The 15,484-nt window shown below is 37.5% G+C and overlaps 1 protein-coding gene across 20 annotated transcripts in view; it reads left to right on the top strand.

The window, feature by feature from the left end:
* The window catches only part of MEF2C (myocyte enhancer factor 2C), a 356,157-nt gene that overhangs the window by 97,702 nt on the left and 242,971 nt on the right, over positions 1-15,484 (top strand). The gene's annotated exons all lie outside the window — the stretch shown is intronic.

The following is a 15,484-nucleotide window of genomic DNA, read 5'->3' as shown; positions in this document are numbered from 1 at the left end:
ATTCAGCTCTGCTACAACTGTTGCTGCTAAGTTTTTGTAGCAAGTCATGACCTTGTTCTACTTGTATCCAGTTTATCATTTTCCAAAGCAGATCAGGTTGCATAAGTATATTGTAGCAATAACACTTACTTCCTGCAGGATATGAGCAGCGCCTGTCATTGCCGAGGAGCCATGCCTGCTTCATTAGGAGCAGATCCTCATATAGTCCTACACAACTTGACATTAGTATTGTGTCAACTCAGATGTCAGGGAAAGGTCACTTATTGCCACTTGAGCTCTTAATAAATACACAGCCTCCCGAACCTCAGCCATTTATTAGAGGCTTTCATCCGAAGTGCATTATACTCTTGCAATTAGGCAGTAAAATTGCAATCAGCAGAGCCACAGCTTGTCTTCTCCATTCTTGCAAGTATTAACCTCATTCTTAACCTTAAAACACCACCGACGCTAAATAATAAATAATGATGATGATAGTGAGACCAAAGTTTGAATGATTTATATGCCTGAAGGAGCATGTCATGTTTTATTTCAGGTTTCCAGCATCAGAGCGATTCCTGAGCTTAGTTAAAAGTGAGTTTGTTAATTTGTTGAAAGCAAAGAGGAAGCGCGCATACAGCATCATACACAACAACACGCTCGCACACATGCCCGACACATGCAGGGACACGCACTGGCCATGCCGGGCACGTGGCCATTCAGTACTTCTACACAAGTTTTATTTGGTTGTGACTTCTTATCAGTTGTCATAGTCGCCGTTTTGGTACCATGAGCCGGGTCCAGAGAGGCAACTTATGTTACTCTAAAAATGAAAAAAGTAAAGTTTTGTAGTAGTAGAATTCACAGTGTGAGGACTGGGTAACATAAGTAGAATCCTTTCTATCTCGCCATCTTGTGACTTTAACCACCTGTGATCAACCACATCACACGCAATGTAGCATCTATGGAGTTATGTGGCTCCGCTACAGTCAAAACTAGCAGGAATGTATGGAATTTACTATGGAAAATCTGTTAGGTCTTTGGCCTTAACTTAACTTTATGTTTTCTTAGACTTGTGGAGTGTTTATGTGTGTATTTTAATGCATATAATAAGAAGCGAGAAATCAAAAGTTATTGAAAACATTTGACTTGATAGGATAGATAGTTATAAAACAGTATGGACAAATAGATATAGAGATAGATAGAGAGATAATAGAGAACGATAGAAGATAGAGAGACAGATAGATAATAGATACTGTAGATGGATAGATAGATAGATAGATAGATAGATAGATAGATAGATAGATAGATAGATAGATAGATAGATAGATAGATAGATACTTATAGAACAGTATGGACAAATAGATATAGAGATAGATAAATAATGAGATAATAGAGATAGATAGATAGATAGATAGATAGATAGATAGATAGATAGATAGATAGATATTAGGTAGAAAACAGAGAACTGTATATAAAATTGTATATATGTCATCAATAAATATTTGATAACGCTAATAAGTATATTTAGTCATTAACTAATTTAAGTGGGTTAAACTATATTCCAAGCATTATGAGATAGATTGATAGATAGATAGATGATAATAGATAGATAGATAGATAGATAGATAGATAGATAGATAGATAGATAGATAGATAGATGATAATAGATAGATGGATAATATATAGATAGGTAAATAATATATAGATAGATAATAGATATATATGTGATGAATTGATAGATAGGTAGATAGATGATAATAGATAGCTAGATGGATAATATATAAATAGATAGATAAATAATATGTAGATAGATAATAGATAGATAGACATTAGATAGATGAATAGACAGATAGCTTACTTTTTTATGATTCTTAACATTTATAGTATAGCGCTATCATCTTCTGTGGTGCAGTACCATGTGATACAATAGAATAGATTATGTATATTAAAGCAACAAAGTGTAAGAATACAGCAGGGACAGGATATAGAGCGTTGTGCTTGTCACCATACAAAGATGTCAAACTGCTCTAAGAAGTCCCTTACTGACAACTCATTCAATAACTTTCCATAAGTCCCGTCATGTTTGTACAACATTATACTTAAAGGTGCACAGCAAATCTGCCTGTGACCATGTACCTACCGATCCGGGGTTATACTCCAATGCCTCGGATCACTGTAAGGAATGCCGGTGATTGTTAATAAAAGAAGGGGTTCATTTTTATTGTATCGCAGGTGTAAACATGAGATGAGGATAAAAGATAACTGTTAGCATAATGTAGAAAAAGTTGTTCTGACTGTAATTAGTCTGCTGGGCAGGGTGGGAGATGGCATGGCTATGGCCGGCTGCATGTCAGGGTACCTTCATCTTTTTAATATCAAATACCTTAATATTTTAGATTACGATTATATCTGTAATGTGTGTATATATATTACAGATGTAGCGGAGCAGAGTTTGTCAGTTTACTGTTTCTTTTGCCCGACCTGATCACATTAGGAAGATTATGATGATTAATCCGTAGTTGGAAGACGACCACACGTAGTACATTGTCATATTGTGATGAGTTGGTGACAAGCTTAGCCCTGCTACATTGGGATATACTAAAAATAAGTGTATCTTTATGTGTATATTAGCTTTAGGCCAGGAGATAAATATTTCATGTGTTTCCTATGGCACAGTCATCTCTATGTCTTGCGGACTGGAGTGCCATAAAGTTGGGTAGGAACGTGTCATTTCTCTTCCCTCTAGTAGAGGGGTAACACAGTGTAGTGTCCGGATAACCCAGGGATTAAGCAGTTTACCTGTCTTGTCCCACATGCCATGCTCACTCCTTGGTTATTTGATTAAAGCCTAAGGAAGACTTATCGCTCTTTAGTCACGGCTTAATATATCTCTTGCCAAAATGAAAGAAACAAAAAAGAACAGTTATCATCTATCCAAATATTGACTAATTTCCAACTCAGCTGTTCCATGTAATTCATCGATGTATGCCTTTAATCAACCTACATATGTTACTCTCTTCTCACATCTCTTATCTTTGCTCTGGGCTTGTAATCCAGATCTCTCATCAGAAATATTACCATTGTGAAGACTGAAAGATTCTGACTTCTTCAAGTTGTATGACTGACCAGTCCACTACCTTACACGGCGCTAAAAGTTTAGGATTCGACACTCGTTGCCTCACTGTCCACATAGATTATAGTCTAAGACTTAATAACATACTAAACACGACATATTCTGTCTGATGAAGTCCGTGAATATGTGATCTATGAGAAAATATAAAAAATAAAATTATTATCATATTACACTTGTAAGATATTTGTTAAAATTAAATTTAATTCCGTTTTTCGTTCACCAACATGGGCAGAGATATCACTTCTATGTGTATGATACATCCTATCATTCAGGAGTTGATTAGGTACGATGCGCGCTGGCTATTAGGCTGCTTTTTCCTTTAGCATTGAGTTATGATAATGATATTAGGCCAATGATATTCTTACACTTCATAGTGTTGGTTTTCGGTCTTTCCTTTCTTGTGTCTATATCTTATGGTAGATTCATATTTTATTAACCCTTCTATCCCACTCGTATGCCATTCTTCCTAACTTTTCGCATTTCACTTGTTCTTCATACACCTTTCTGACATTTATATCTGCCCCATATCCACACAGTAGATGAATTCTGATCGTTTTGACCCAATATTTAATATGATATAAACTGATTATTATTAGTTTAGGTGTATTATAACGGTACAGTTTGGAGTTTGTGTAAGTTGCTCTTTCTATGTAGGGTTTGTATTGATTGCTGGAGAAGGTCTTTTTTATATTATTTTTCTTTTGTATTATGGATTCTTGCTGCACTGTACCTAAAGTATTGTTATCGTGATAATAATGGGTAATAACAGTGACAAGTGTCATTGTGAGCCGGTGCATGGATCAGCAGCCTTTAATGCCGGGGGAGCACATACTTATTTTTTAGAGTAATAATTTTAGTAAAATGTACAGATGTCTTGAATTGGAATTTTTGCTAAAACTACAGCTAGAAGTTTTTATTTCCTTTGTTTCACTTACTAACATCATATAATAAATTCGATTTTAGCATGAAATATAGATGTCTTGGTTCTTCTCCGGATTTTTGGTACATTCGTCCAGGCTTAAGTGTGTACATAAAATGTTTTGTACACTTTCCTAGCTCAGCACTGGCACTCCACACCCAATGGACACTATATACATGATGTAAACCAAGGCCATATTCATTGCATAGAACCATCCTTATGTCATTTTACGTTTTGACACCAATACAAAAGGATATGCATATTTTAACTATTTTTACTAACGCCAGTCCCCCCACCCTCTGCATCGTCACAAGTTTACAACTAAGCACATCTTCAGCATGAGCAATCATGTATGCAATGAAAGGCCCGCAACAATAGACTCCCAACAAATGCCAGCGTGCAGCCGGTCCTTCATATGGTTTGCATACGTGGATGATTTATGGAACTTGCAATGCTCATGATCTCATTGCCTGCACAATGGTCTTCACATAATATAAACATTCCTAATTGTATACAGGTCTGTAGGTAATAAGCAACATGGATAGCATTACATTGCAAAAGGGTAACATTGTCAGCAGTCCGGGTGTATATGTTATGTGTACGGCACAACTGGGAGGTACACCGGTATCCAATTGGGATATATTGTGTACTAATGATGAGGATTTGCGTTCATTATTAGGTCTAAGGTCATTGCTTCAGGCTAGAAGTAACGTATTCTACTACATGCGGTTTATGACGCTTTAATTTCATGAATCTGCTATAAATAATGCATTACTTTGTATTACTATTTCAGGTGAACCAATTTGGGAGGCAGCACTAGACCTTACAGAGGCCTCAAATGTATTTCTCGTTCAAGCTAGTAATGTTCCCTGCTTTGTTAGCAAATAAGCAATCTTAGGGACTATAAAATGCACTTTTTTTCTCCACTGGGTCAAAATTGGTTTTAATATTGATTTTGCTAGCTATAAACTGATGGACACGGTTGTTATCGGCTAAAGGAAAATTTGCTTTGGGCTGATAGACTGGTAAGTTGTTAGAGATGGACTCAGAGGCTATAGATCAATGCACTCAGTTACTATGGACATATGCATTCAGTTACTCTAGAACAGTGTTTCTCAACTTCAGTCCTCAAGACCCACCAACAGGTCAAGTTTTCAGGATCTCTTAGTATTGCACAGGTGATAATTTCATCATCTGCTCCAGCATTAACTCCATCACCTATGGAAATCCTGAAAACATGGCCTGTTGGTCGGTCTTGAGTACTGGAGTTGAGAAACACTGCTCTAGAACAATGCACTCAGTTACTATAAACTAATACACTCAGTTACTAAGGATTAATGCACTCAGTTATTCTAGAACAATGCACTCAGTTACTATAGAGTAAAATACTCAGTTACTCTAGAAAAATGCACTTAGTTACTCTAGAACAATGCACTCAGTTCCTCTAGAACAATGCACTTAGTTACTCTAGAACAATGTACTTAGTTACTATAGACTAATGCCCTTAGTTGCTCTAGAACAATTCACTTACTTACTCTAGAGCAATGCACTCAGTTATTCTAGGACAATGCACTCAGTTACTATGGACTAATGCACTGGGTTGCTCTAGAACAATGCACTTACTCTAGAACAATGCACTTACTCTAGAACAATGTACTTAGTTACTCTTGAACATTGCACTCAGTTACTATAGACTAATGCACTCAGTTGCTCCAGAACAATTCACATAGTTACTCTAGAGCAATACACTCAGTTACTATAGAGTAAAACACTCTGTTACTCTAGAACAATGCACTTAGTTACTCTAGAACAATGCACTCAGTTACTATAGACTAATGCACTTATTTACTATAGACTAATGTACTCAGTTACTCCAAAACAATGCATTAATTTACTATAGACTAATGCACTCAGTAGTTCTAGAACAATGAACTTAGTTACTCTAGGACAATACACTCAGTTACTATAGAGTAAAACACTCAGTTATTCTAGAACAATGCACTTAGCTACTCTAGAATAATACACTCAGTTACCCTAGAAAAATGCACTTAGTTACTCTAGAACAACACACTCAGTTACTATAGACAAATGCACTTAGTCACTCTAGAATAATACACTCACTTACTATAGACTAATGCACTCAGTTGCTGTAGACCAATGCACTCAGTTAATATAGATCAATGGACTCAGTTACTATAAACCAATGGGTTCAGTTATTATAGGCCGATAAACTCATTACTATGGATTGATAAACTCAGTTACTACAGATTGATGGGCGTCAGCTGCAGGCTGATGGACTCTGTTATCCCTAGACTCCATACTATAGGCCAGTTGAATCAGTTACTATAGACTGATGGGTTCAGTTACTGTAGCCCATTGTACTCAGTGGCCACAGTCTTATGAATCTGACTAGATGGTGGCCCGATTCTAACACATCGGGTACTCTAGAATATGCATGTCCATGTAGTATATTGGCCAGCCATGTAGTATATTGCACAGTCCACGTAGTATATTGCCCAGCCACGTAGTATATTGCCCAGTCACATAGTATATTGCCCAGTCACGTAGTATATTGCACAGTCCACGTAGTATATTGCCCAGTCACGTAGTATATTTCCCAGTCACGTAGTATATTGGCCAGCCACGTAGTATATTGCACTGTCCACATAGTATATTGTCCAGTCACGTAGTATATTGCCCAGTCACGTAGTATATTGCCCAGCCACATAGTATATTGCCCAGCCACGTAGTATATTGCCCAGCCACCTAGTATATTGCCCAGCCACGTAGTATATTGCCCAGTCATGCAGTATATTGCCCAGCCATGTACGTAGTATATTGCCCAGCCACATAGTATATTGCACAGCGATGGAGTATACAGCACAGAGCCACGTAGTATACAGAGTTAAAATAAAAAATAAGCATATACTCACCCTCTGAAGGCCCGTTGAAGTCCTGGTCCTGTGTATGGTGCAGGCGTCATCTTCCGGTCCCAGGGTGTGATGACGTCGCGGTCACATGACCGTGACGTCATGGCAGGTCCTTCTAGCGCAGGCGCGCAGGACCTGTGATCACGTCGCGGTCACATGACCATGATGTCATGGAAGGTCCTTCTGGCATACCATCATTGGGACCGGAACCTGCCGCTTGCATGGAGCGGTCACCGTAGAATGGTGAGTATAGCAGGTTTTTTTTTTATTATTATTTTTAACATGACATTTTTACTATTGATTCTGCATAGGCAGCATCAATAGTAAATAGTTGGGGACACACAGGGTTAATAGCAGCGGTAATGGAGTGCGTTACACCGCGGCCCATTACCGCTGCCATTAACCCTGTGTGAGCGGTGACTGGAGGGGAAGGGGATTATGGAGCGGGCGCCGGGCAGTGACTGCAGGGGAGTAGGGGAGGGACTATTTGGACTGTGCCCATCGCTGATTGGTCGCGGCAGCCATGACAGGCAGCTGCCGAGACCAATCAGCGACTTGGATTCCATGACAGACAGAGGCCGCGACCAACGAATATCTGTGACAGACAGACAGAAGGACAGACAGACAGACGGAAGTGACCCTTAGACAATTATATAGTAGATGGGTTCAGTAGTTATTGACTCTTAGACTTAGTTGCTGTAGACCATCAGTTGTTATCGACTACTGTATTCAATTACTATAGACCAATGATAAAATGGACAGCTGCTAAAGTGTGATTAAGTCAATTGTTATAGGTTGATTAAGTTTTCCCACCTACAAAGAATGGGGAGGTTTGTAATTTTTATCACTTCGACTGTGAGAGACAGAATCTAAAATTTAAAAAAACAACAGAAAATCACATTGTATGCTTTTTACATAATTAATTTGCATTTTACTGGATGAAATAAGTATTTGATACAATAGAAAAATAAAACTTAATATTTGGTACAGGAATCTTTGTTTGCAATTACAGTGGTCAGACGTAGTTCTTGCTCAAGTTTGCACACACTGCAACAGGGATTTTGGCCCACACCTCCATACAGATCTTCTCGAGATCTTTCAGGTTTTGTGGCTGTCACTGGGCAACATTGAGTTTCAGCTCCCTCCAAAAATTTTCTGTTGGGTTGAGGTCGGGACACTGGCTATGCCAATCCTGGACCATGAAATGCTTCTTACAGAGCCACTCCTTAATTGCCCTGCTGTGGGTTTTGGGTCATTATCATGCTGGAAGACCCAGCTATGACCCATCTTCAATGCTCTTATTGAGGGAAGGAGATTGTCAGCCAAAATCTTGCAATCTATGAATCCATCCATCATGTTGCCTTGTCTCCTTTGTAGAAAAGCAAACCCCAAATAAAGATGTTCCCCCACCATGCTTCACAGTTGGGATGGTGTTCTTGGGGTTGTACCATCTTCTTCCTCAAAACATGGCGAGTGGAGTTGATACCATAAAGTTGTATTTTGGTTTCATCTGACCACATGACCTTTACCCATGCCTCCTCTAGATCATCCAGCTGGTCATTGGTGAACTTCAAACAGGCCTTGACATGTGCTAGCGTGAGCAGGGGGGCCTTTCTTGCCTTGCAGGATTTTAATCCATGACGGCACAGGGAGTTATTAATGGTAATGTTTGAGACTGTGGTCCCAGCTCTCTTCAGGTCTTTGACTAGATCCTCCTGTGTGGTTCTGGTCTGATTCTTGACATATCTCAGAATCATCCTTACCCCACGAGGCGAGATCTTGCATGGAGCCCCAGACCAAGGAAGATTGACAGTCATCTTGTGTTTCTTCCATTTTCTAATAATTGTGCCAACAGTTGTTGCCTTCTCACCAAGTTGCTTGTCTATTGTCCTATAGCCCATTGCAGCCTTCTCCAGGTCTACAATTTTGTCCCTGGTGTCCTTAGACAGCACTTTGATCTTGGCCATGGTGGAGAGGTTGGAGTGTGATTGATTGAGTGTGTGGACAGGTGTCTTTTATACAGGTAACAATTTTAAGCCGGTGTAATTAATACAGGTAATGAGTGCAGAGTAGGAGGGCTTCTCAAGGAAAAATTAACAGGTCTGTGAGAGCCAGAATTTTTGTTGATGGAGAGGTGATCAGATACTTATTTCATGCAATAAAATGCTATTTAATTATTTAAAAATCATACAATATAATTTTCTGGTTTTTACTTTTAGATTCTGTCTTTTACAGTTGAAGTGTACCTACGAAAAAAAATTGCAGACCTCTCCATTCTTTGGTATTTGATTTTTTGTATCAAATAATTTCCCCACTGTACATTTCTATCAATGACCTGGCTTGATCATTATAGACTTGTATTCCCAGTTCATACTGGACTCAGTTCCTATGGACTTATGGACTCCATTGTGCTACGCAGGAAGAAAAAATAACAAATCCTCCCAACCAAATGGCGACCACTTGATTTTCTTTTCCTTTGAGGTTGTACAAAATAACAAGAGTTGTTGTCACCTCAAAATTCCATGTGAAGTGTTATGTTGTGTACAGTTGGGTCAAGTCTTCTGGGACTTTGAGCTTTTAAAAGTTACTGAAATATCCCCATAGACAGGCAATTTGTTTCTACAACTCAAGGCTGCTATCATATGGTCCTCAGGGTAATAGTGCTGTTTGCTAGTTTGCTATTGTACCCGTTCATGGTGAACCTTATAAGTACCCGGCCCTTTGTCAGTGATCAGGTAGACCCAGTCAAGTTCAGTAGCCTACAGCATCATCCACTCATACAGTAGTCCTATTTTTCTGAAAATTGATGAGGACAAAAGCAAAGTAAGGATTTACTTATATTTTATGAAAAGGCATGAAAGATAATGCAACTTTCAGATCTTTAAAAACGTATTTCTTGCTGTTCCTAGCATTTCCTACATGAATATACACAGTATATGCTCTGCTCCTTTTGAGCAGCTGGTAGGAACATAATGAAGAATGAACCCCATCATGGAACCAAATCAGCCCATGACAATACCAGCCATATTCTTTAGTATTCTATAGCTGCGTCTATGTTAACAAGAAGGTAATTTAGATAATATAGATCAAACTATTTCTGTGAAAAACCAAACACCATTTTACAGAATGGTACAAAATGAGTTTTACTTTAGGAAAAATTACAATATCAAATCTCCAGACTTGTACCAGATTCTAGTACGGTGCTTTTCTAGCCTAATGTCTCATGTGACATCAAGCTAAAAAAAAAAACCTTTACCAATGTATATGTGACTAAATGATATATTATAAGTGTAGAAAAAGTTTTGGACATAAAATAGTTTTAGTCCTGATAGAAAAATCTCAATGGGAAAAATAGGTTTTTAAATGGCACATTTATCTGGATTCATCATGAACTAAGTGAACGATGTTCTAAATTCACACTTCAAAGACCTGAAACAATCCCTTCTCTCCCAGCACAAGGTGATATCATCCTTCACCTGCAAAATATCACTTGCTTTCATCTAAAAAATGGATAAAAAGTTCAAGCAAGATAAAAATTTTGTCTTTCCGTAGTTGCTGTCTTTATGGCTGCCTAGTAAATAAATGTAATTAGAAAAGTCTGGCATGCCATCAATTGTGTTTTTTAATGTATAGGTCTGAGTATTTAGGTCACATAATACATATATTAGAATGCATATTTTTAATGGGCTCCCATGCAGATGCTCATTTTGCATATTGTCAGCTCATAAATTCAGCAAGACACTTGCATAATCTACTGTGACTTTCCGTATAAGTAGGTGGCAAGTCTGTCAGTCACATTAATGCTTTTAAAAAAAATATCGCCCTCTTTATTTATTATAAATGGAAACTTTTTCAAAACTAATATCTAAGGCAGACTGTAACATGTTAGAATGAAAAAATATATAGAAATGGAGCAAAACGCTTAATAATAATAATAATAATAATAATACTTTTTATTAAGCATAATTTCAAATAAAGCATTATGCTTTAATTTTAAAATAAGCCACAATTGCTAACTAAAAATATAGAATTAACGGTATGTATTGTCATGTTATAAATGGGAGTAGAGACAAGCTAATAATATTAATGTCGTAAACTACGTTTTTAGCACAGGTTGTCATCATAGTTATTCATCCACTACTAAGCATTAATTGCCGGTAAGAGATATAACCTTTAACATTTAAGCCTTTGATTCTGGAGTAGGATTTTCTATTATCGAGTGACTTTTTCCATTTTTCTTATTATTTGTATCTTTCTGTGCAATCACATTGAACTCAATTCTTACAAAACTTTTGTAATGGGTGAAGGTTACATCAGAAATACTGGTTACGATGGAAGTGGTTTAAGATATAGTAGGATGATGAGACGAGCAGCATAGAAAGGGAAGAATAATCATTTTTTTGCAAGTGTTATTGTTTTTATGTCAGTTTACTTTATTTTATGTCTGCCAGTCTAAGTGTAGTCTTCATTTGAAGAAATGGAAAAGAGAAGAGGTGTGTTGGTATCATTTTACTATGTTTCGTTCAAATATCTTGTCTTGAGTGTAGAAATGTGAGATGTTTGTAAGTAATATTTGATATTATCAGTATCTAAAACATTGAATTATTGTATGAAAGGATCTGTGGCAGATACACTTATACCACCGGAGCTTTTACTGTATTTTATTATGTGTTATATAAACCAAAGCTCTGATACAATGTGAAGTCAACCATATGGTTGCCATAAGAGTTTATAGACTCTTGCCGATCTCTCAGACATGGGCATGTATCTGCTTTTGCAGTAGGGTCAATTTCTAATGAAGTCACTTGATCTATCAATATTATTATTATTATTATTTATTATTATAGCGCCATTTATTCCATGGCGCTTTACATGTGAAAAGGGGTAAACATAATAAAAAAACAAGTACCATAATCTTGAACAATACAAGTCATGACTGGTACAGAAGGAGAGAGGACCCTGCCCATAAGGGCTCACAATCTACAGGGGATGGGTGAGGATACAGTAGGTGAGGGTAGAGCTGGTCGTGCAGTGGTTTGGTCGATTGGTGGTCACTGCAGGTTGTAGGTTGGATTTCGATGTGTTTATAACACTATTGTTGGCTTAAGTTAGCTCATTTTTAGATGTCTGAGATAAAATCTTGTGTAATTTTTTTATATATTGTGATTCCACTTATGATATATCACTCTTCTTTATGTTTAGATGGTATTGTTTTACAAACTAAAACCAGCTTAATTTTTATTATTTTTTTAGTAAGATGGTATTCTTCATTTCAAGTTAACCGATACCACTTAAACCTAGTAGAAAAAACCCTATCCATATATAATGCTGTGGTGATCAAGCAATGCCCATCAAAGTTAGGGGTAGTGTATTTGACAGACTTTGATATTGCAAACATTTTTCAGACATAATTATTTTTAATTTTTTTTTATGAAAGCTCCTTGAAGGATGAGTCTTTCACATTCCATATAGTCATATTTGGCCTCCTGCTTCTTTCCTTCCAATGTTGTGTAATGCACGTAGCTTTATTCACAGATAAATCATATGGTATTGCGCCACCTCAATGCGGACTACAAAGAATTCCTGGCATTTTTGTTAAAACAAGAATTATTTTGAAAAGAAAATCTTAAGGCCCCTATTCACATTAGACTAACATTGTCCAAAGCCATGGGATCTACCGATTTGGCAAACAGTCTAATGTGTATAGGGGCCTTTGACAACTCGTAATGTCTGGGGAGTTAAGGATCCAGCTTGTCCAATTTTGGACTGCCAATCCTTTTGCTTCCTAAGAGATAAGTCGCTGTCGGAGATTTCTAGCCGCGGCACTCTCATTGAGAACACAGGAGCGCCTGGCAGAGGGAGTGCTTCTGTGTATTGGAGAGTTAGGCAAGGATCTGTTAGCCGAACTATTGGTTGAAGCATCAGATTGTCCAACAGCTATCTACAACGTAAGAAGTGTTTTATTTTATGTGAATTTCCCATTATGTTGACTGTGTTGCAGTTTTATTTATCTGCAATCACTAAGATGGTGTTTGTGAAGAAAGTATTGCTGTAGGGTGGATAACAGCTGGATAATTGATATGTCTGCTCATGTATTCCCAGCTGTAGTCCATCATAGAGGAGGGCTTTTTGCCATGATGAGATATCCAGCTATAATCCAGCTTGTTTTCTTCATTGACAATGGATGGCTAGGTTAGTCTGGTTCGGTTGGCTTGGTGTGGAGCGTAGAAGGGAGAACCTACATGATTACTATATCTGATCAATATTGCTTGTCGTGGCATATGTGACCATAAAAAAACACAGATTAATCTCAATGAGAAATTGATACTGTACCTGTTTGCCTTCCAGGAATAATATTATAGGTCAGTGTAATGGGACTCAGCAGCACTTCGGCTTTAATTGATTATATTAGTATGTTAATAAATCTGACTTTACATATTTCTAGATATTGTTTATGTCAAAAAATAAAAAGGACAGGACAAAGGAGTATTAAACTGCAGTTCTGTAAGTGGCTCTAGGGTTTTCTACTTATTGAACATCACGTGAAATTGTCTGTCTGGCCTGTGGATAAACTGGTGATACACATTTAAAACCAATAAACTATTATGGGGTCGTAGTCCTCATATAAGACAAAGCCCTGTAGGATGAAATGTGTTAATACAGGTCCCTACATCAACTTCCATTGTCTAATATTAAGGAACTGTGCTTCTATAATAGGAAATTCGCCCAGTACTTATCTCTACCGCCTATGGCTTATTCCATGGTATTTCCTATAGAATTTATTGAAAAAGATTCAAGTGTAATATAATTTACAAGTTTAGACATCCCTGCTGCATTGGCATGTACGGAAAGTCCAACATTAGCCATAGAGGCCCATATACATCTGTTGTTTGCCATCGTAGCAGAATTTTCTTAACTTGTACATTACATTTATTATTATTTGCCAAGCAATAATATCATTCTGGTTACATATTACCTACCTAAACAGCATAAAATAACTTTTATATATAAAAAAAGAAAGACAATGCAATCCAACATTAGAGTTTTCAGAGAACTTCATTTTGGCTTAATTGGAAATCTCCACTGGAAAAATTTTAGTTCTGATCATCTGTCATTTCACCACATTAAAAATTGAAATCTGAGTAATGACAAGATCAGTGTTCTGTCTCTGAAATATCTACTGGGGAAGAAAGCTGCTCCTTTATTAAAGAGATTTTGTTCCGTAAGAGGCGGCTGTGCTTTCCTGGTTTTCCTCCCTTTTTTCATCTATCGCAAGGAATCTCATATTTGTGCCTCTCATTCATAATTAGGTGTAAATTGGAGCTTTACCGCTAGACGACCATCCCTTTGAATCACAAGTTTCCATTAGGTGGAGATGCAGGAGGCTGGAAGTTACATTTATTTTTGGCTGACCTTTTTAGGCAGCCCAGTAACACATCTCACTTTTAGCAAAAAAAGGAAAATCCTTGAAGGCCACAGTAAATGTTGTGACAGGTTTTGGTGTTACTGATTTATGAATGTATGCAGGAAACTCTAAGCTAGAAATTTGCTAGTACTGAGAGTAAAAATCCAGTACCCACTCCAAAACTGAAGGTGGGATCACAGTGTCTTCTCTACAAGCCACTTGTACAATAAGAGGAGGTTCTGTGATGGGCCGAATGGGGAATTTGGTTGGAGCCAAGAAATGTATTGTGTAGGCTTCAAGCCTTGTAACTTTGTTTAAGGTTTTTTCCAGACATCCATTTCTTTCTCATACAGAAAAAAATGACCAATTTATTTATATATATTTTTTTTATTTTTATTCTTTATTTAAGAAATTTTCATAACACAACATAACAAAATCAAGGTTTGTGGCCCGCAATGGCCAATCACAAGATAAACATTGAAAGATTGTAATACACAATTGATACAGAAAATGATAATTGCTATACTATAACAAAGAAGAAAAACAATCGGATCAGCATCTTGTGAACGGACTGTGGACAATCCATATAACTGTATAAACCGGGGGGAGAACAATTTTCAGGTATTAAAATCCAAGTGCATATAGTAGTGTCTCAAAAGACCGAAACCGTATCTTCTGAAAACCTGTAGAAGTGAGTCAGTAGGACACAACGCAGAGAGAAAGCAGGCAAGAAGACATATGAGCAGACAGTGAACTGTAACTGAATTAGAGTAAATGTTTTTAGTTGAGGTCGGGCTCTGCTCTTCAGCTCTAGTGGTAAACCAGGGTCTCAGCAACAGAGGCAGGCTCGGGAGATGGGTGACCAATAGATAAGTGTATGGCGCAGTCATGGGAGGGGGTGGTAGTTTTTAACCCAAGGCTGCCAAGTAAGTAGAAATTTTCCGTGTGTGCGGGAATCCCAGCTTGACAGCTCTTCCATTCTGTAAATATCTTGTACTTTGTTTATCCACTCATTTAAAGTAGGGGGGACAATTGTCTCCAGTGAGTTGAAACCAAGTGCTTTGCCGCTGGTAACAAAAGAGGGAGTAAATCATGTTTTTGGGGTTTAAACACGTTTG

Source organism: Ranitomeya variabilis, chromosome 1, assembly GCF_051348905.1.
Source record: "Ranitomeya variabilis isolate aRanVar5 chromosome 1, aRanVar5.hap1, whole genome shotgun sequence".
NCBI classification, from domain to species: domain Eukaryota; kingdom Metazoa; phylum Chordata; class Amphibia; order Anura; family Dendrobatidae; genus Ranitomeya; species Ranitomeya variabilis.
Note: the sequence above shows the minus strand (reverse complement) of the source record. Positions and strands in the feature narration are given on the sequence as shown.